The following is a 22,183-nucleotide window of genomic DNA, read 5'->3' on the forward strand; positions in this document are numbered from 1 at the left end:
CTGGAATTCATAAATTCCAATGCCTTTGATCAACTTATCCACACACCCACCAGGGGCAGCGATATCCTAGACCTGGTCATTACCAACATGGGCAACCGGAGTTCCACACCAGAGGTCAATTCCTCATTGGTCAGATCCGACCACAAGCAAATCACCCTAGGCATCCACATCCCACTCCCACCCCCCATTAGGGAAATCACCGTAAAATATTTCTCCAAAGCCAACTTCACGCTTCTTAAGGCAGAAGTGGAAAACTTCACGACACCCATGCTGACAGACAATAGAGATACATCTGCTGAATCCTATACAATTGCACTTTATAAGCACTTACACGAGTGCATGGATCGTGCAATCCCTAACAGAACCAAGATGCTATCCTCCAAAAAAAGGAAGTCAATCTGGTGGTCCCCTGCTATAAACAAACTCTACAACAGAAGAAAGAAACTGTTGCAAAAAAGAGTAAAATCCCATGATTGGAGGAACTCCGTGGTCAGCCTCAATAAGAAGCTGAGATCCCTCATAAAATCCTCCAAAGCTAGTTACGAAAACAAAATTGCCACTGATTCTAAAGACAACCACAAAGCATTCTATAGCTATGTCAAGAATCTCAATGGCAACACTCAGATCTGCACTGAGTTACAACACAATGGCACTAAATATACAGAACCAGCTGATATTGCCAACATCCTGGCAGATAGGTTCAGTGCTAACTTTACCCCTCTTTCATCCCCCTAAAGGGCCCATCTCTATACCAGAAGAATGCAAAGTACCTGTAATCACGGCTGCACAGGTAAAAAACCCACTCTCCAAAGCCAAAAACACAGCAGCCATGGGACCTGACAACATCCCTGGCTACGTTCTACATGAACTACAGAATTAACTGGCTCCCCACCTAAGTACCATGTTCAATCATAGCCTCACCTCAGGCTTTGTGCCCACTGAATGGTGCACAGCAACAGTTATCCCACTCCACAAAAGTGGAGCCACCACGGACCCCGGGAACTACTGCCCCATTAGCCTGATGAGCCTGGTCTGCAAGGCTATGGAGTGTATCATCATGGAACTTATAAACAATGACATTGGGAATCTCCAAACTCTGGACCCTACCCAGTTCAGGTTTGTAAAAGGCAGATCATGTCTCCTAAACCTGATAGACTTCTTTGAAGCAGTCACCAAAGCCGTAGATGAGGGTAAGGTGGTTCACACAGCCTATCTAGATCTCGTCCAGGCTTTCAACACCATCCCCCACTCTGGAATTATAGACAAACTCACTAAACTAGGTATAAATCCCTGTGTCACAAGATGGGTTGCCAACTGGCTCACTGACAGAACCCACACTGTGAAAGTAGCAGACTCTAAATCCAACATCAGACCAGTGACAAGTGGAGTACCACAGGGTTCAATCCTAGGTCCTCTCCTGTTTGGTATCTACTTCTCTGAAGTACAGACTAACACAGAAGGTCTTTGGCTAACAAAGTTCACAGATGACTGCAAACTAGGAGCCTTAATTAAAACTCCTAACGATGTTGACATCCTAAAAAAGGGGCTCACTGAGACAGATGCCTGGTGTCAAAGCCATGGCATCAAGCTCAATGCCAAAACGTGCATTGTTATCCCTTTTGGTAAAAACTCTGTACCCATGAAGTACCACATAGGTGGTAGTCTACTTAACACTGAAAGTGTGATCAGAGACCTTGGGACACAGGTGGACAGTAGTCTCTCCTTTGATAATTACATCACCACAGTAGTCAGGAAATCCTTCTATGTGGCACACCTCATCACAAAAGGTTTCTCATCCAGGAAAAAAGAAGATCATTGTTCCCCTATACTCATCACTCATTAGATCCATTATAAAGTACAACGCCCCTTTTGGTATGTGCCTCACAAGACATCTACAACAACTGAAAAGGCTGCAGAAATACCTCACAAAGAGGATTATCGGCCTGAAACAGATGCCCTACGCAGACCGTCTCAAAAACTCCAGCTTTACTCTGTCACATATCGCCTGCTCAGAGGCGATCTCTGCCTAACATACAAAGCTATGTCAAACCCAGAGCTGTTGGACATGCTCCACATAAAGAAATCCCAATCCCTCCGAGCTACACACTCTAGGGACCTAAACCTTGTCACCACAATAAACAGAACATGCTGGAGGCATAGATTCCTGTCCCAGAGACTTCACATACTCTGGAACAAACTACCTATCTATATCAAACAAAGCTCCTCATTAGCACTCTTCAAGAAAAATCTTGATGATTGGATGGGAGATAGGAAATTCACCCCGGGATCACTTCTGTGGCTCTGCTTGACAGGGGCATAGGAAAATAATTTTCGTGGGTGGCAAAAGCCAGGGTACCGTTTGGCTAGGCTTATATAGGCAATAGCCTAGTACCTACCTATGAACCTTTGAACCTATGAATAGTGGGATGTGGAATTATGTATATGTAGAGTGGGTATTTGTGTGTGGGAGTGGTTGTAGAGAGGAAGTGGATTGTGATTGGGTGTACAGTATGGGAAGAGGTGTGTCTATGTGTTATAAATGTAAGAAAAGTGGGGGTGGGTTGGAATGGGGGTAGGGTAGATGAGCAAAGAGAGTGCGAACATAACAAGGGTGAACGGAGTGGGGCTACACCAGAAATACTGGTGAACACCAAGAGATACAATCTAAGAAGCAGGAAAGAAGAAGTAGGGAAGAGATAGCAAAGTAAAAACAACCATAGCTAGTAAAGTGAAATAAAGTAAGGAGGAAAAGGGTTAAGCTGAGAGAATGGTGCAGAAAAGGACAAGGGGCAAGCAGCAGGAAGGGAGCAATTGGTAATATGTCAAGGTAGTGAGCGGGAAGAAGCTGGGTGAGGATGACAGAGAAACGTAAAGTAAAAGAGCGGTATGGTGATGTGCAAGCAAAAGCAAGCTATGGTAGGGCAGTAATAGGCTGGGTTAAGCAATGGTAAGTTGCAAGTAGCAGGGCGTACTTTATACACAAGGTTACTTTAAGCTAGCAGCATTGGAAGGAATGTAGTTTAGTTAAGTTCCAGCTGAGCAATGGGTAGGTAAGGTCAGCGGGCTTGACAGTGTGTAACTGTTTACCTTTTATTCGCTGCAGCTACACTAAAGAAGCACAGGCAATATCCCAGACAAATACAATAAGAAAATTCAGCTGTTGCACACCACCAGTTCTATGAGCAGTTACAGGGGGGAGAGAAAGGAGAGAAAGATCAGTTGCTAGTTTTCAGACTAGAATATTGCTTTATATGATAATAACCACTTTCTTGTATATACAGGTGCTAACATTACCCAATGCCCAGCAATCTTTCATGGACTGTTAGGTTTCTGAGACAGCATTTTGGATTTAGTGTAAAATCATTGCATAATCATGCATTACCAATGTAAAAACATTTTTTGCCTTTCAGTTTATGTAATTTGTTTCCACTGTTACTAGCTTAAATGAAAACTTCTTAAGTGTTATAATGTCTCATAAAGCCAGTTTCATACTACCACTAACCATCAGATTTAACAACTAAAATTGGAGTTAATGTAAGTGCTACTCAAAGAGTTTATAACAGTGAACATTAGAAAACATTGCTTACTGAGCAATGGCACTAGACCCGAGTTTGACCCTGTAGTGCTGTCTGTTAAAACAGAAGGAATTTATTATGCTGCCCTACTTAAAGGTGACAGATTAATTGCATTACAAAGTAAGGGCTGAATTCAGTGCCGACAGATGTGTACTAGGTTCTTTAATGAATAATTTGCAGATGAAATTCATTTCTTCAGTCAAAACAGTTCTGCATTCCAGCATGTGGAACTTTTTCATGTTCATTCTCATTTATTTTCTAGTCCCTGTCCTCATTTTCAAATAGCTGTTTTAAATTACCTTAAATACAAAAAATGTATTTAATGAGTATATTTTAAAAGGGAATAGTTTCTTCATACATGTTTTATCATGGCTACTGGACATCAGTAACAGGTTTCAAAGCCTAGTGGAGCTTGTTTTTGATTTTTAAAGTTTTAATCCCTTAATATACACATGTTCATAAATGCAACAGTTTACTGTTTTCTTCAATACTGCTTAATGTTTTGGAAGAATTATAAGGTAAATATAAATGGGTTATTTAGAGTTATTTTGAAAATTGTGTCCTCCCTTGACTTACTGCTTGTCTGCATTTCATATCCTTAAAATAAATACTGTAAGCCTTATCATCTCCTTCAGGGGATAACTATTAGTCACAAATGAACAGCAGAACTGGTATATTTTGCTTACAAGTCTGACACCTAAGGAAGGTTATAGGGGGAAAGTCAGATAATTGTTCAAGGACTACAGATTTGAGTATTTATCAAAACTCTGGTATTTAGCTAGCTTGTTTTGGTGAGAATTTTAATGTACAAAGCAAACTGCAATTAACAAAAATCAGGGCCATTCAATATAAGAAATAAAAAATCATGGTTACTAGAAGGGTTTAATGGTTGGCATAATGTTTAAGGTGATTTCCTCAGATACAAGGTGCAGGGTTTGATTCTTATCTTTGTTCATTATCTTAATAATGACTAGGCATGCAATACTCTCCAGACTTATTGTCTTGTATTTACCTATGGACCTATAAAATGGTAGGAAACCAACTTTCCTACCAAAAGAGGCAGGCCAGACACGTCAGGTGTCTTGAGTGAGTGTACTATATTGTCTGTCAGACCTGTTATTACAGCACTGACCAGTTTTGTATTTCTGTTTAACAGCTAACCATTGGCATATTTTTTCGCTATGAACCTGTGAACCTAATGCTAAAAAACTACTGACTTAGAAAATGGCATTGGTCACTGTTTTTAAATGAAACAAAAAGTGCTAGGATGATTCATATAAAAGGGCCACAAAGTACATTATGAGAAGAAAACATCTACGAAAACAAAATCATATCAGTAAGACAAGCCGCATAATGGCCCTTTAGTAGTAAAAGAAATTGCTATTAAAATTCAAAACACAGGGTTTGGGACAACATGCTGCAAAGGTCTCCAGACACACCAGATTCCAGTACAGACCCTGAATCCTCAAACAATGCAACAATGCATGCCAGTAAGAAACAATGGAAGGTCATGCACACTTCTATAAGCCTTATGTTTATTGCTATTATGCATTATGTAGTAAGTGTACCTCTTAACTTCTTCAGGAAAAAGGTAAAAAATCAGGGACAAATTTAAATATTCCTCTAATAAACTTAAACAACTTGCTTGAATAACAGCCTTTGCATCAGCATCCATTTTCTGAAGGATATGAAGTATGGTACTCAAATCTCTGTCATTATTTAGTGATTTCAGTTCTCAATGATTTGCTGAAAAAAACACAGATTTTATGAGGAGCAGACCAAATATATGAAGCAAAAATCTGGACATTCTGAAAAATTTTGGACAGCTAAGAGATATGCAGAGTAAGTATAAACACATAAACACACACACACACACACACACACACACACACACACACACACACACACACACACACACACACATACACACACATACACGCACAAACGCACACACGCACACATGCGCACACGCGCACGCACACGCACACACACGCACACACACACACACACACACACACACACACACAAACACACACACAGACGCACACACACACACACACACACACACACACACACACACACACACACACACACACACACACACACATCCACACGCATGTGCGCTCACACACACACACGCACACACGCACACCCACACACATAAACTGATACCCTGGGATACAGGCCACAGACTCCATTCATGGTATGATCTTGCAAGAGAACAATATGAATGCTAATGTGACCACATGGCAAACATATGACAAACGTTTCGTCATTAGATGTGTGTGTGTGTGTGTGTGTGTGTGTGTGTGTGTGTGTGTGTGTGTGTGTGTGTGTGTGTGTGTTTGCATATTAGGTTTAAAGTAGAGGGTAGGGAATGGGATAGAATTCATGTTATGGATGTGTGCTGTTGCGTGTGTGAGTGTCTTGTTTAGTGGTAATGTTAAGGGAAGGATTTTTTATAAGGTAAGATGTAGGGTTGGCATTAGGACAAAGTGCAGGGTTAGCATTGGCACACTTTATTTAGGTTTTGGTTAAGTGATAACAGTAAGAAGATTGTTGTTTTGCTTTGTCATTGGTTGTTCTTTTGATGCATTTGTTGTTTTTGTAAGTATGAATTTGTTGTGCCTGCATTGATCTCTTGTGTTTTGATCCTGCACAACGATAGAGTGCCCTCTAATCATGTCAGATATTATTCTTTGGTTCAGACTCTGAGAGGTGTGAGATACAAACTTTTAATCAAAGGGAAATTAAAAGCTTTTATTTATACTCTGCTTAAATAATTCAAGTCATACTCTTACCTGTGTGGTGATACTTTTTTGTACTTCTCTGCTTTTTATCCATGGTCTAGCCAAAAAATTACGTGTTTGCATTTTTTACTTTGTTCTGGGAACTTTTTCTTGTATTTTCATTTGCAGTTGTATGAAGACTGTGTATTACTGCAAGATGTTACCATTGTTTATACATTATACTGTACTTCTAGTTCCAAAAGTAGAATTATCTCATTTAGTATTTCATTACATCACTGGTATATTTCTGCATAATCTGGTGCCTTTGTCAGTGGTAGGATTGCATTAGTGGCAGTATTATGAATTCTGCTCCAGGATTTGTGTTTCAGTACTTTTATAGCTGTATATACCTGCTTAAAGTTACATTCCAGTGCCTTTCCATTTACCTTGATACCACTTTTCCCCACTTTTTGCATCTGCCCACCCCCACTCAGACATTAAGCTAAAAGTTTCTGAAAATTCTAATCATAGGACCAGAGCGTTGGTTTGAGTTTTTCCTCAACACTCATGCCGATCTCTTGCTGTGATTTTAAAAGTCTGTGTCTCTGGTTTCCATTCCTTGTGGTAATCTGACTTCCAACATTCCTCCCACCCCTCTTTCATTGCTATGTCAGTTGTGTAACCTATTTAAATACATTCCCACCCATTGTTTTCTATATATCCAAAATTATAAGTGCCCACCAAGAACTTGAGTGAACCTGCCTTACTACAAATTGTCTCCCACACATTAAACAACATTACTATCAAATATTTGCACAATCTAACCTAGTCTACTACCAAACCCCAGAGACCACCAAAGGAGACCTCTGTATAACCCAGTGCACAACCTACAGTAGCCCACTCAAATGCAGGTCTGGATATCATGGATATGCAATTTCCAAATGTCTCCATAGCCAGGGTGGTAAACACTGGCATTCTGAGACAATGTAGCAGTTATCTCATGTTCACAGACAACTATTTAATCCTTAAAGAAACAGTATACAAGAAATGCACATACTCAATATTACTGGAGGTAAAAATATTGCATACAAACAAGGTTGCCAAGAACATGCATACAATCAACCAGCATACATAGTATCTACCACACACAGAGACCAACCTATTCTTAAGCACTAAAAAGCAATCTTTCACAACCTCAAAGACCTCCTAAGCCTATAAACTGCAATACCTATCCTGAACAATCACTAAAGCACTCATTAAAAGCAACACTACACATACACCTACACCCACTCAAGCATCAAGAGCAAAGCTTACAAAGCAAGCCAACATATTATCATGGACTCTTGTTATATGGGACTGTGTTGTATGACACACACATGTCCCACTCACTACTTCTTATAGGGGACTGTATTGTATGACACACAGATGTTCCACTCACTAGACTGAACAAGGAGAAGATAATGGGTAGTTGCTTATCGGGAGCCAAGATCTGTCAAGTTACACACACACTCAAGTCACTGCATCTCAAGTACCAGGATGATTCTGTCATAGTCCATGTGGGCAATAATGACCTGAGACATACTTCTCTGGACTACATGAAGAGAGGCATTGTTCAGCTCTCTGAACATGTGTCTCAGGCAGGTATGTGCCTCACCCTGAGTAGCATTTTACCTCCACCAAGGATGATGCCACAGTATGAGCAAAAGATAATTGTTTGTTTCAATAATTGGCTTAATTTCTTGTGTTTTTCCAAGGGAATTCAATATTTGTCAGCATGAGAGGACATGTTAGCAAACCACATTGCTTTGAAAAGGATGGTCTGCACCTGTCTCCCCTAGGCTTCTGAATATTGGCTAAATCTTTATTCGTCCCCTTAGAGTCTTTTTTAGGCAATGCCAAATTGACAAAACATCTGACATAGCAGATAAAACTCAAAGAAGTCTGAAGGTGTTACTGCTCAATGCTACGAGCCTAAACAAGAAACTGCACATCCTACAAACTCTCCACACTCTGGAGAATGTATACATCCATGCTGTTACTGAGACATGGTTTAAATCCACAGAAAACACTCCAGTAGTGCAAGGCTTCAATGCCTTCCACACATTTAGACCATCAGTTGCTGAGACAGGGACAAAAGGTGGAGGACTCTCAATTTATATTAGAAACAAGCATAACTTTATTTTGGCTAAACAGGATGATGCCATGGAATTTATCCACATGCAAAGCACCATAGACAAGTCCCATACTATATATTGGCAAGCGAAATATCACCCTCTATGTCCCTAGAATCTAAAAGCTCATAGCTAGACCTATTAGAAGCTCCCAGCATTAAACCAACTAACATATTCATGGGATATTTAACTACTCCTCTATAGACTGGGAAACATACACTGTCTCATACTCACAGGTACAATAATTCCTGGACTTTATTAACATAAATATCCTTGATATCCTTGACCAAATAGTGTTCACACCCACCAGAGGTCAAGCATTGGTTCTGGTATTCACCAATATGGGAGAGTGCTGCACTCCCCCCCCCCCTCGTGTCATGTCCTCAGTGGTGAGGTCAGACCACAAATCTGTCTCCTTCAAAATGAAAATCAACTCTAAGAATTAGGAACTATTCCAAAGCAAACTACATCCTATTAAGTTATAGTTTGTCAAAATTCACTGCCCCTTCCAACCCCAAGTTCACAGCAGCCAATGCTGTATAGAGGCTGCTGTATCTACTAAAGGTAAGCCCAAAACAAACTCTAAAAACACATTGGTGGAATTCTAATCTTAATAGGGTATATAATAAAAGGAAAAAAATCATGGGTAACATCAGGAAGAGCAACTTCTACAATGACAGGAACTCTCCAATTAAACCCAACAGGAACCTAAAATGACTAATTAAGTCTAAGAAGGCCAATTATGAGGTCAAGATAGCATAACAGGCTAAAGACAACCACAAAGCCTTCTACAGCTATGTTCAAAACCTCAAAGGCAGCACACACCAGTGTGCCAAATGGGTGGTCAGTGGTTCCCACCTTCATTGAGCAGCATGACATACTGAATTTGCTGGCTGACAAATTCAGCTCAAACTTCACTCCCAGTCTCCCCCGTTTCCCCCCATGAAACACCTTCTAACATACCCTACCAACTGCCAACTATTAACAGGGAGCAGGTCCTGGCGGGACTCACTAAGGCCAAAACACAGCCTCAGTGGTACTCGACAATGTCCCAGGATGACTCCTAAATATTTTGAGACATAACTATAAGAACCACTTGAGTCTCCTTTCAACTATAGCCTCAAACATACTTTGTAACATGAGAATGGAGGACTGCAACTGTTATCCCACTTCACAAGGGAGGAGCATTAACAGACCCTGGAAATTACAGACCTGTTTGTCAGACTAGCCTAATATGCAAAGCTTTGGAACTGAATTACCTTGGAAATGATCAATAAAGACGTAGGCCACCTTCAGACACTGGACCCAACCAATTTTGGCTTTGTCAAAGGAAGGTGATGCCTACTAAACCTGGTGGACATCTTTGAGAAGGTCACCAAGGCAATAAACGTGGGGGAAATGGTGCATACTGCCTACCTGGACCTGGCTAAGGCATCTGGTAAAATGCTCCACTTGGATATATTTGACAGACTCACCAAAATGAACACAAACTCCTGCATTACTTGCCAACTGGCTCATAGACAGGACCCAGGAAGTCAGGATTGGGGATACCACCTCCACTAAGAGACCGGTCACCAGAGGGTTACCTCAGGACTCCATGCTGTGACCTTCCCTATTTAGCATCTACTTTTCAGAGGTAAAGGCTAATGTTAAGGGGCTTTGGCTGACTTAGATTCCCCCCATTTTACAAACATCTTAAAAGAGGAGCTAACACAGACAAATGACTGGTTCCAAAGTCACAGACTAAAGTTCAGTGCAAAGAAATGCATTGTAGTACCTTTTGGGAAAACTGCTACCCAGGCTAATTACTCCATCAATAAGACACCCCTAAGAGTTGACCTGGTTGCCAAGGATCTTGGAACATATGTAGACAGTAATCTATTTTTTGAACAACATATGGCCAAGGTAGTAAGAAAGTCATTCTTTGTCATCCAACTTTTAAGTAAGGGCATGGGATCCAGGCCCAAGGAAGTCAGAATGACACTTTATTTGGGCCTTATCAGACCCAACACTGAGTATAATGCCCCCTTTAGCATGTACATGACCAGACATATGCAACAATTGGAATGTCCCCGAAGGTTCCTTGCCAGGAGAATCCTGGGTATAAACACATTGTCCTATTGAGATTGCCTTAAAGTCCTATCTCTATACTTTGTCTCCTACATGTTACTAAAAGGCAGTCTATGGCTGGCATACAAAGCATCCTCTGATCTGGCTCTGATGGACCTTTTGCATATCTGCAAAATGAACAGCATCAGTGCCACTAGATCCAAGTATTTAAATTTTGCTTGTGCCATAAATAAGACAGGTTGGGGAGACAGATATTTGTCTCAGAGGATCCCCATGTTCTGGAACAGTCTCCCCATCCATGTGAAGCAGAGTCCATCCCTAATCCTATTTAAGCGTAACTTTGACTGATGTATGGGAAATCAGAAGTTCACCCCATGTCTGGCCTCAATGTCTCTGACAGACAGATGCAGACAATAAAGCCCAAACTAACATACCCCCCATATAACCTCTATAAACTTCCTAACATGCCCCCTTCCTAATAAATGCCCATGATAGAGACACAGTTGGGTTGAATTGCAAGGCTAGGCTTATTAAGTCCCTAGTGGTCATTAGCCTAGTATATACCTATGAATATATAAACTCTAGATGTGATCAACCTGGTGAATCTGTTTGCATAAATACTAAAATAGATGTAATGGCACAGGATGTGGGACAATCTCAGCCAAAACCTTCAGCAGATGTCAGACTAGACTGAGAAATTTGTTAGTGGTGTTTCAATGCTAAGCAGTGCAAAGCAATACATTCTGAGACAAAACCACGGGGAATTAATATTATTTATTGGCTGTAGCTCTGGAAGGGACTCAGGAGGAAAGGGAACCAAGGAATGCTAATCATGACTAAGTTAAGTTGCATGAAGAAAGGCAGAAGAGCAGTGTGATGATGGAGAACTAACTGCAAGACTTTATAAGAGAGAAGTGGATTCAAGGGAGTCAGAAACCATTTTGCCATTGTGCATGGCATTACTGGGTCTGCCTGGAGTACTACTATAAATACATTTTAACAAAAAATACATCTCACTATCTCCAACTCACCCAGGTGGGGGGGGGGGGGAGCTGCCCTCCCCAATTAAATATACCAACTCCGGAATCGCACTACATTGGGGAAAAGGGCAAATTTTCCAATGTTGACTGACTGGGTACTTATTGTGGTAAAAGTTTCGACAACATGGTCATTTGTTCAACTAAGGTTTTGGAGATCTCGTCTCAGCGATGTCGTCTTCGGGTAAGTGGTCTTTCATTCATCTGAAGTAAACCCATATATATATATATATATATATATATATATATATATATATATATATATATATATATATATAGGTTTACTATGGGAATGATGAATGCAGTTCAATCGAATAGTGACATGATCGAAAAATAACACCGAAATTGGCTGTAGCGAACATGCATAATGTTGAAAATGATATAGACGATTGTGGATTCAATGTTTTCAACATTTGTCTATCCAGACACCGCAGCTGCTGTAACATGATCTTCACATCATTTCCATGACTACAGTAGACCGCCACATTTACAACTTTGCCATAGAGAAGGAATTGTACATATGTAGTTCCTCACAGGTTTTACAGTAATGCCTGAATGTAGTATTATAGTAAACAGCTGCAGATATGTTTTCGCCAATTATTTTTAAATTTTTTCATTGCTGTACACCAACGTGAGGTCCCAGTCATTATCAGCACCACATGGTCGTCACCCAAGCAAACGCATTCCATAAATCATATCAAAATAAGTGTATGAAGGCAGTTAGCCAACTCAAAAAGAATAGTATTGTGCCACCAAATGCAAAAAACCTCTAGTAGTCATGTCATCTCTCCGAGCTAGTAGCCTATCAAAATACGCTTCTTTATCTAAAAGTCTCCGTCTCTTAGGAGATGATGGCATGCATGCTAACATCCTACTCTTTATATCCTCCACCCTGTTCTGTTCCAACTCGATACTGTGTAACAAATCCATCAGATACACCCTAGGTTTCCCAAGCAGACTACATAAATGGCGATGCCATCCCTCGACAGCATTCTGGCTTCAGGGATAACCTACTGTGCATGAATCCCATTGGTTCCAGAATGGGATTTCAAATAACAGGGGTAATTGCTCTGTAGTATTACATCTCATAGCGTATCTACGTGGCCTGCCCGAGATGTAGTTCTCTCGGAAGAATGTACATAATAATTTAGCATTCTCGGGCATATCAGCTTCAATCTCATTGAGTGTCTCAGCTATGAATTCAGGATTAATGAATGCCAGTTCTGGAATCTCTTTACACAACATGGAAAAGGAGCTGTTAGTGCCATACAAGGATGCTAGATGTAGTTATTGTATCTGATGCCAAATAATTTGGCACAGATGGAACCAGCAGCCGTTAGCGATGCTGTTGCTGAAATGTGATTTAATTGCATTAACCGCACCCTTTTCAAAATCGCTCAACACCATCTTTGGCTGTAGCAGTACGTCAAACTTCACACATAAATGTACAACAACATCCTAAAATACATTACAGCACTTCTGAGCTTTTGAAGGTAATATACCATATATCACAGGAATTCCCCTGCCTACTCCAGCGTCCTGAATTTTGCAACGTATAGTATATATTTGTTTGCATTCCATTGTACTGATGGGGAATGTCCCATCTACTATAATAAACTCAGACATGCACAGCCATTGCAGGTTATTCTCTGTTGTTATGACAGCACAATTACCAAATGAACTACTGTCACCACTATGCTCAACAATACATGTTCTGTTCTTTATATTGAAATGCTCCGCAGTTAACTGGGATAAAGTAACCATGTCAATGAACATAGATTTACGCTTTCGCTGTCTTATGCGGTTCACTGACTGCTTCAGTGCAGATGTATTGGGCAATGCATTAACAACATCATTTGGGGTTTCTGTCAGGATCTCTGACACAACTTTGCAAGGATCTTCAATAGATACTGCAGCTCTCCTTTTAATAGTATACCTGACCTTATATACCTCACTTTTAAGACTGTCAGGGCCGTGGTAATGTGCTCTGCTCTTTACCAATTTGTATCCTTCTCCTGTGTGGTCTGTAATACACCTACCCCTACATTTTCCTGTTAGCTTTTTAAAGCAGCACCAGTACTTATGATTCTCATTTTATTTTTCCTGCATATAGTGATAACCTTCTACACAGTGCAGTTGTTTACCCTTTTGACTACATACTGTCTCGTACACATTTCCAATTGTTCCTGGCCTGAATTCGACGTCCTCATTCACAGCACTCTTCAAACTACAATAGGAATTAAAGACAATACAACTGGTTTGTTTACTATATCGCATATTACTTTGTACTATAAGTTCGAAGTAATGTACAAGTGAGAAAGCATACCGTGACATGCCTAACTGTGACTCTACGCGTACTTCTTGACCTGCAATTCCAGTAGAATACTGTCTAACACAGATATACACAGCTTGTGTAAAACACAGCACCATGTAGATATTGTACCAATTGTGCAAATTACGGATATACGTCTGAGAATACGTTGTATGTCACATGGTCGATTCATACGCATATGTCAACATTTTCTAATCGATCATTCGGGGTTCGGAATTTTCAACTTTGCTAACTGTGAATTTGATTATGTCATGTTCGACTAATGCAAGCTTGCACACACCATAGTAAACCATATATATATATATATATATATATATATATATATATATATATAAAATGTGTGTGTGTGTGTGTGTGTGTGTGTATATAAGATATTGTGAGTCCTGGCATTTGTAGCTTTCAGTGTGATTACCTTGATATAGTGCCTTTGGTGCCTTTCAGTGTCGTGGTTTTCACAATTCTAGTAGTAAATATACACACACATATATATATATATCTATATCTATATATATATATATATATATATATATATATAATGATTATAAGAGAGGTGATCAATGAAAATATTAAAGTGATCAACCATTAAAATCAAAGAACTCTTCTGGAAATCTAACAATAAGAAACATTTAAGCAAATATTGCTATACATTAATACCACACAAAGCTATTACATGCCAGACATAAGAAATACAGTATCTTAGTAGGGTGAAATTACTCATGCATTCTCCCACACTCCTGCATCTCTGTTAATGCTAACTATGAGACTGCATAACAGTGGGGGATCTTACCGATGCAACTAAAGCTGTACTTGCCACTACTTATCTTCTTCTAAACCTGCAATGAATGCTGTGTGCTGACATTGCACTGCTCTGCAGTTTTTCAATGAATCTTCTCACTGACCAAAAGTCTACCATAATTATGCAGTCAATGAACTGATACATCAATCAGAAGTGAGCGATTCACAAATCTATATCGTTCTATAGCTATCTATATGTCGCTATCTATATGTCTATCTATCTGTGTATCTATATATCTCTATCTTAGGTGCTCTGCATACACATTTCGGCAAACCACAACTGTTACTGTGGCCTTTCATTTGAATACCTACTCCATACCTGGACTCTTGTAGGTATACTGTAATGTATATATCTACTGCATGGGGTTAGGAATCCTTTATGAATTGTATAGGGCTCTCATATGTGGGTTATATACCATACACTAGCTCTAAATAGTTGCTAAATTATTTATGAATACTGCCCGCAGACAACTATTACTTCTGATCATGACAATTTGTACCTCCAATTTTCAGACCTAATAAAAAAGTATGATGATAAACTTAAAAAAATATATATTTTTGTATCTAGGTAAATGGTGTGTTGACTCCAGAATAATCAAAGACATTTCAGCACAAGCTCAAGATATGGTTATGAGCTTGCAGACTGGTTTATCCAGGCTAGGAAAAGAAATTATATAGTCAGAGGTAGCAGGACTTCTGTTTTTGCACAACAACCCCTTGGTGGAAAACAGAGATCCTTGCAGCTTAGTAATAAATTTATACGGGTGGTCTTACTAAAGGTAAAGTTAACTTTTAGGGATTAATCAGTCCTGGGTTTCTGTAGGTTATCCCATGGCAATGATTCAGTTTTTGTCAGCTGTTTTTAAGAATGCTATATGACTAGACATGACAATGGTTTATTGATTAGTGCAGATCAGAATTACCTGACTACAAACTGGCAAAGGGATAAGTATTGTAGATTTAGGCAGATTGCCACAGGATTAGCTAAGCATGAATGTAATGCTCTTAAATCTTATCAGTTGGATTTACACATGCAATATATCTGCCCTCTTCCTAATAGTAATTGCAATAATACTGAATTATTTTTGAAGAAACTTGTCAATGTCATTAAAATCAGTACATAATAAATTATGTTACATGGATTAAGGTGTAGAATCAATAAGGAGATCAAATGCCATGAATTCATTTCTTAAACAATGAACAGTGGCAGGTGTTGATGGGTGTTTGTGTAGAATGTGGTTAAAAAAAAGCAACAGAGCATAGCATAGTAAGGATAATAAAGGATCACCCACTTGGCTGATAATGCTCAAAGGAGAGTGGATAAGTGGCATTTGTCTTTGTGATCAGAATGGACAGATGTGAAATAGGAACCTTACTGTGGATTCTCACAACAGGCTTTCCTAATACAGTACATGGGTGAATCCATACTCATTTGCACTTCTGACAATGTGGCACATCTCAATAATAATGATAGATAAGGTACAGTCAACTTAATGGAATAAATACAAATCTGTTCCCTTTGGCTTGGATACGAAATACTGGCACTCCAAAGCACTGTGATAAAAACACTTCTTTATTTAAACAAAAACTGTAGACTTAGGTTAAGCGCTTTCATCTAAAACACTTAGACTTCCTCAGAACCTAGTCTCCTCTTGTCCTTTGAATTTTTATACATACATTCATTCACACAATGATTTAATTAATCAATTAATCAATTAAAAATTAAAACTTGTACATATATTTAAAGTGCCAGTGTGCCTTTTGTGCATTTTTTTATATATTATAAAATGATCCTTTAACATTAATAAACTTTGCTTAATGCATTTCGTGTATAAATACATATATTCATTTACATTGTCTCATTGTACATAAAATAACCTAATATTTATAAAAAATAGTGTTGAACAGTGTGACAAAAATAATAAAATCTCCCTTTACATAACCCTAATATTGCTATCTACACCATGTTGGCCAAAATTGGTTTTATTGATATATGGTCGTTCAGTCCAGGTAAAGTGGATGCATCCAGTTTCACTTGCCATCTAGTTTCCAACTCCCCTAATTTCAATTTAATGTTTCCCCCTCTGGGATTCTCTTTGGCTATATCTACAATACCAAAATAAAACATGTTACAATCCTTACTTTCGTCCAGATGCCTCCATAATGCATTTTTAGTGTCCTTTTTCCTTATGCAATAGTAATGGTCATAAATTCTCTCCCTCAGACTCCTGTCAGTCTTCCCTATATAATAACTAGGGCATTTGGAACATTTTGCAAGATATACTAAATGGGAAGTTCTACAGTTACCATTTCTAAATTTTATCAAAGTGCCTGATCTGTCTTCCAATTTGATGCTGTTTGCTGGAAAAATGTACCTACATTGTTTGCAAGTGCCACATCTAGTTGTTCCTTTCATTTCTTCTATGTCCATCTTGTTGTATATTTTCTTTTCCAACTCCATTTTCATATTACACCCATTCCTTGAAACAAAGGGGCTGATACCTAGATTTGTTTCAAGGAATGGGTGTAATATGAAAATGGAGTTGGAAAAGAAAATATACAACAAGATGGACATAGAAGAAATGAAAGGAACAACTAGATGTGGCACTTGCAAACAATGTAGGTACATTTTTCCAGCAAACAGCATCAAATTGGAAGACAGATCAGGCACTTTGATAAAATTTAGAAATGGTAACTGTAGAACTTCCCATTTAGTATATCTTGCAAAATGTTCCAAATGCCCTAGTTATTATATAGGGAAGACTGACAGGAGTCTGAGGGAGAGAATTTATGACCATTACTATTGCATAAGGAAAAAGGACACTAAAAATGCATTATGGAGGCATCTGGATGAAAGTAAGGATTGTAACATGTTTTATTTTGGTATTGTACATATAGCCAAAGAGAATCCCAGAGGGGGAAACATTAAATTGAAATTAGGGGAGTTGGAAACTAGATGGCAAGTGAAACTGGAAGCATCCACTTTACCTGGACTGAACGACCATATATCAATAAAACCAGTTTTGGCCAACATGGTGTAGGTAGCAATATTAGGGTTATGTAAAGGGAGATTTTATTATTTTTGTCACACTGTTCAACACTATTTTTTATAAATATTAGGTCATTTTATGTACAATGAGACAATGTAAATGAATATATGTATTTATACACGAAATGCATTAAGCAAAGTTTATTAATGTTAAAGGATCATTTTATAATATATAAAAAAATGCACAAAAGGCACACTGGCACTTTAAATATATGTACAAGTTTTAATTTTTAATTGATTAATTGATTAATTAAATCATTGTGTGAATGAATGTATGTATAAAAATTCAAAGGACAAGAGGAGACTAGGTTCTGAGGAAGTCTAAGTGTTTTAGATGAAAGCGCTTAACCTAAGTCTACAGTTTTTGTTTAAATAAAGAAGTGTTTTTATCACAGTGCTTTGGAGTGCCAGTATTTTGTATCCAAGCCGAAGGGAACAAATGTCGCACATCTCCAAAAATTACTCAGAAAGCTTTAACAGCAACTGAAACATGGCTTTGTAACTCATTACTCATGATCAACCCTAAAAAGCAAACTATTATTTTTTTTTCTCCAAATCCCTCTCCCATGAAAAAAGTAATATTTAAAGACCTCTCTCTTGATAATACAACAATTGAAGTCACTTCTCATAACAAATAATTAGGGATGATAGTGGATGATAATCTTTAATTTGACCTCCATATACAAAATTGCATAAGGAAAATGCATCAAAAACTAGGGATACCTTATACAGCCTAAAACTTTCTTATTGATGCAACTAAAGCTGTACTTACCACTACTCTCCTCTTCATACCTCTTTATGGTGTTCCCATCCTTGCTAACCTTCACGCATCCAAAAAAATCAAAACTTGAACAATGCTATAACAAAATTGTTCAATTTACAGCAAATACCCCTTTCAGAACCCAGCACTGTATAGCACTAAGAAGCCTAAATTGGTTAGAACTGCTCCATCAGCTAACATATGCACGTTCTTACCACCTATAAAATTATCCAAAATCCATCTGCTTGTCCAGCACTAAATAACATTCTACATAACTATATTCCTAGTCAGTCATTACAATCCCATGACCAAAAACTCCTGTCTGTCCACAAACCTATCAAATCTGCTGGGCATTGTCTGTACTTGTATCATGTTGCTAAGGCCTGGAACTCCTTATCTCTTTCCATCAGGTCAATAGCCTCCCTCCCATCCTTCAATACCATACCGAAAGACTTCCTAGCCAAAAGTCGGCTCTGTTATTGCTCAGGACCAGGATAAATTATATCCCTAAATGTGAGCAAATATCTAATCATACCTTACATCTCCTTACTCTCCCTTCTTCACTCACTTACTTCTATCAATTTATTTCCCTTGGCTTTATCTCTAAATATACCATAAGCCTGCTTTTCTCTCACTTCATATTGCCATTCCTGCTGGTATTATACTAACTAACCTTTAATTTCTCTATAAACTGGCGAAAAATTATTTAACTATTAAGTCATTGTCATATAACTTGTATCTATTTTTAACCAATGTTTTCATATTGTGTCTAATTTGGTATACTTACTTAAACTGTATTTGTTTTTATATTATTTTCAAGACTGTAAAATTATTATTCTTAAAATTTTGTAATAGTTTGGAGATTTTCTCCTCAGACCTCTGCTGAAAATGGGCTTTTACCCAGTTGGACTTTCCCAGTAATTAAATGTCAATAAATAAATACATTTACTTGGGTGGAATTTTAACTCAGTTTTCAAACAAATATCTACCATAACACAGGAAAAGAATAAGCATATGATTCAGGTTACTGAATGCAATATCTGCATTTCTGTAATCAGGTTAAAAATGATTATGATTGCTAAAAGGGCAAGAGGACCAGATGGTATTACTAATATGGATTCAAGAAACTCAGACTTAGGATCAACCATATTCTTTGTTCATTCAGCAGGCCACTGAGGTTATATTGAGTTATTTCTGAATGGAAGAAGGCCTCAGTAATTTTCATTTATAAAGGCAGATGACCTACCAAATAAATAGTCCTGTGAGTGTTTTATTCTCTTTTTGCAGTTCCACTAAAGTAATGCAAAAACATTAGTGATGAAATCATTAGGTAACTTAGTGAAGTAAGAAAGATAGACATCACTCAACATACCGTCATAAAGTAATGTCCATTACAGTAAGCATGCAACATTTTGAGACTGTGTAGTTATGGACATAGGTCAAGGCCTAATGGTGGAAATAGCTTATGTGTGTCTTAATAAGGCATTGGACCATGTGAACTGTGGCTTATTAAATAATAAATGAGAGTATTTGGATTGAAGAATGAGAATGGCTACTCTACAGAACACAGAAAGTAATAGTCCAGAGTGTAATCAGAAATAAGTATCAGCTGGAATTAAGAAGTTCCCGAGGAACCACCCTTCCCCCCTTGGTATATAATGTTTACCTCAGTGATCAACCCTTAGAAAATGCCATCCTGGTCTGCAAATGTGCAGATGATGTTAAAGTGTAGGAAGAAAAGGGAAAGGGAAAGGAAATGGAAACACCAAGACTTCCAAGATGGCTGCACATTAAGTAACAGCTTAATTCTAGCTCTCCCTGTGTGAAAACAGAAACTTAACAGAGAAAGCCAGTGGACCTAGATTTTTGGGTATATTTCAGTAACTGGCTAGTAAGTGCACTGTCTAGATGCCAGGAAAAAAAATACAGAGGACCTGAAGGAAAGTCAGCTACAAAAAGTTACAACCCCCCCCCCCCAAAAAAAAAAAAAACACTGACTGGAAAAAGTACTGTAGCTATTCATCAAAAAGCAGTGCAAGCTCCAGGTATGACTTCCAGTAACCTAGGGGAAAGTATAAGGCAACTTCACACAGACCTGACTTAAATAAATGAAACACTGATGCAGTATATCAACTCAAACAATAAAGGCTGGAAAAAATGGAAGAAGTTTTAAATAAATATTCTGATAAGGTGATAAAACTGCAAAACTCAGAGATCAAAATGAAGAAAAAGCTGGCTGAATATGAGACTGCACATGAAGAGGTATTTCAAAAAATAGCAGAACTAGAGGACAGAGCACATAGGGATAGCCTGAGATTTTCTGATGAAGCCAAGAAGCTGGAAGGAACAGACTATATTAATTTTACAAAAGCACAAATAAGCAACTGGACTGATATTCCACAATAGGAATTGTTAATTGAAAGGGCACATCATGTGTATGCTCAAACCTGACTATGAGAAAACAACTGAGACCTTTAATAGTAAAGATGCACTCTTACCAGCAGAAGGAGTTGATTCTGACAAAACTGTGGCAGAAGGACAAAATACTAAAAGTGGGAGACAGCAGACTGTTTATGGAGAATGATTACTCATTGTACACTAGGCAGAAGAAGAGTAAAGTTATCCCATTATTCAGGGAATGTCCAGAAGCAGGCATGAGATTCACTGCTGTACCCATCAATCTTCAAAATATGTTTCCCTGGAGGAACAAAATCATTTTTGATGAAGTACATGCTAAGGAAGAAATACAAAAGTTTGTCCAACAAAAAGTGAGCTGTAAAACAGAAGGATATTCTGCTTCTTGTTCTTATGATAATAAAGACTACAGTATGACTGCACCAGTGCAATATTTTCCAGTGTTTCAATGAAAAATGCTTGAGAGAGGGGAAAAAACACAAGAGCTGGCTAGAAGAATTGAGAGTAGACTTGAAATGAAGCAGAGGCAGGGTTTGAAAGAAGGAGATGAGCAGGAATAGAAGAAGAAAATCTGCAAATATTGGACTTTCTTGGACTTTGTTAAACTTGTAGGGGACTCTAAATCATATGCCCTACTTTATGTCATTAATGTTTAGAGCATAACATCAGTGTTTGACAAATGTCGGATTACAAAGCAATAATTATATTTCTGAAACATGACAGAATAAGAAATATTGGACTGTTTTAGACTTTGTTAAGCTTGTAGGGGACTCTAAAGCATATGCCCTACTTCATGTTATTAATGTTCAGGAAAAAAATACTCAGGATTGAGGAAGAGGAGGGAGAAAGTTACAGCAACTAAAGCATTTTTTCTTAACCATCCTATTTAAATGGTGCATGATATAAAGTAATTTTTTTCAGTTATTTTTAAGTGTAATGGGGATACTAATGTAAATAGGTTCTCCTGTTTTTCTTTTTGTTTCTTTCTCTCTTCTTCTTTATTTCTCTTTGTTCAGTTTTAAAAAATGTAGGCACTGCAATGTAAAAACAAACAAAAATAATATCTGGTTAAAAGAGCATGACAAAAGAAAAAATAGTGTGCTTTTTAATGTAATGACTGGGTTAAGGCCATTAACTTAATCTAGTAAAAAGTTTAAGAGAAAGCAAGTAAATGAAAAACAATATTGAATATTATAAGGCTTTTTTTCTAGTAAACCATTTTGTGTCTGGTTCTCATTTCTGTAGCAGAC

The sequence above is a fragment of the Protopterus annectens genome, chromosome 6.part0 (assembly GCF_019279795.1).
Source record: "Protopterus annectens isolate FY-2018-M chromosome 6.part0, PAN1.0, whole genome shotgun sequence".
NCBI classification, from domain to species: domain Eukaryota; kingdom Metazoa; phylum Chordata; order Ceratodontiformes; family Protopteridae; genus Protopterus; species Protopterus annectens.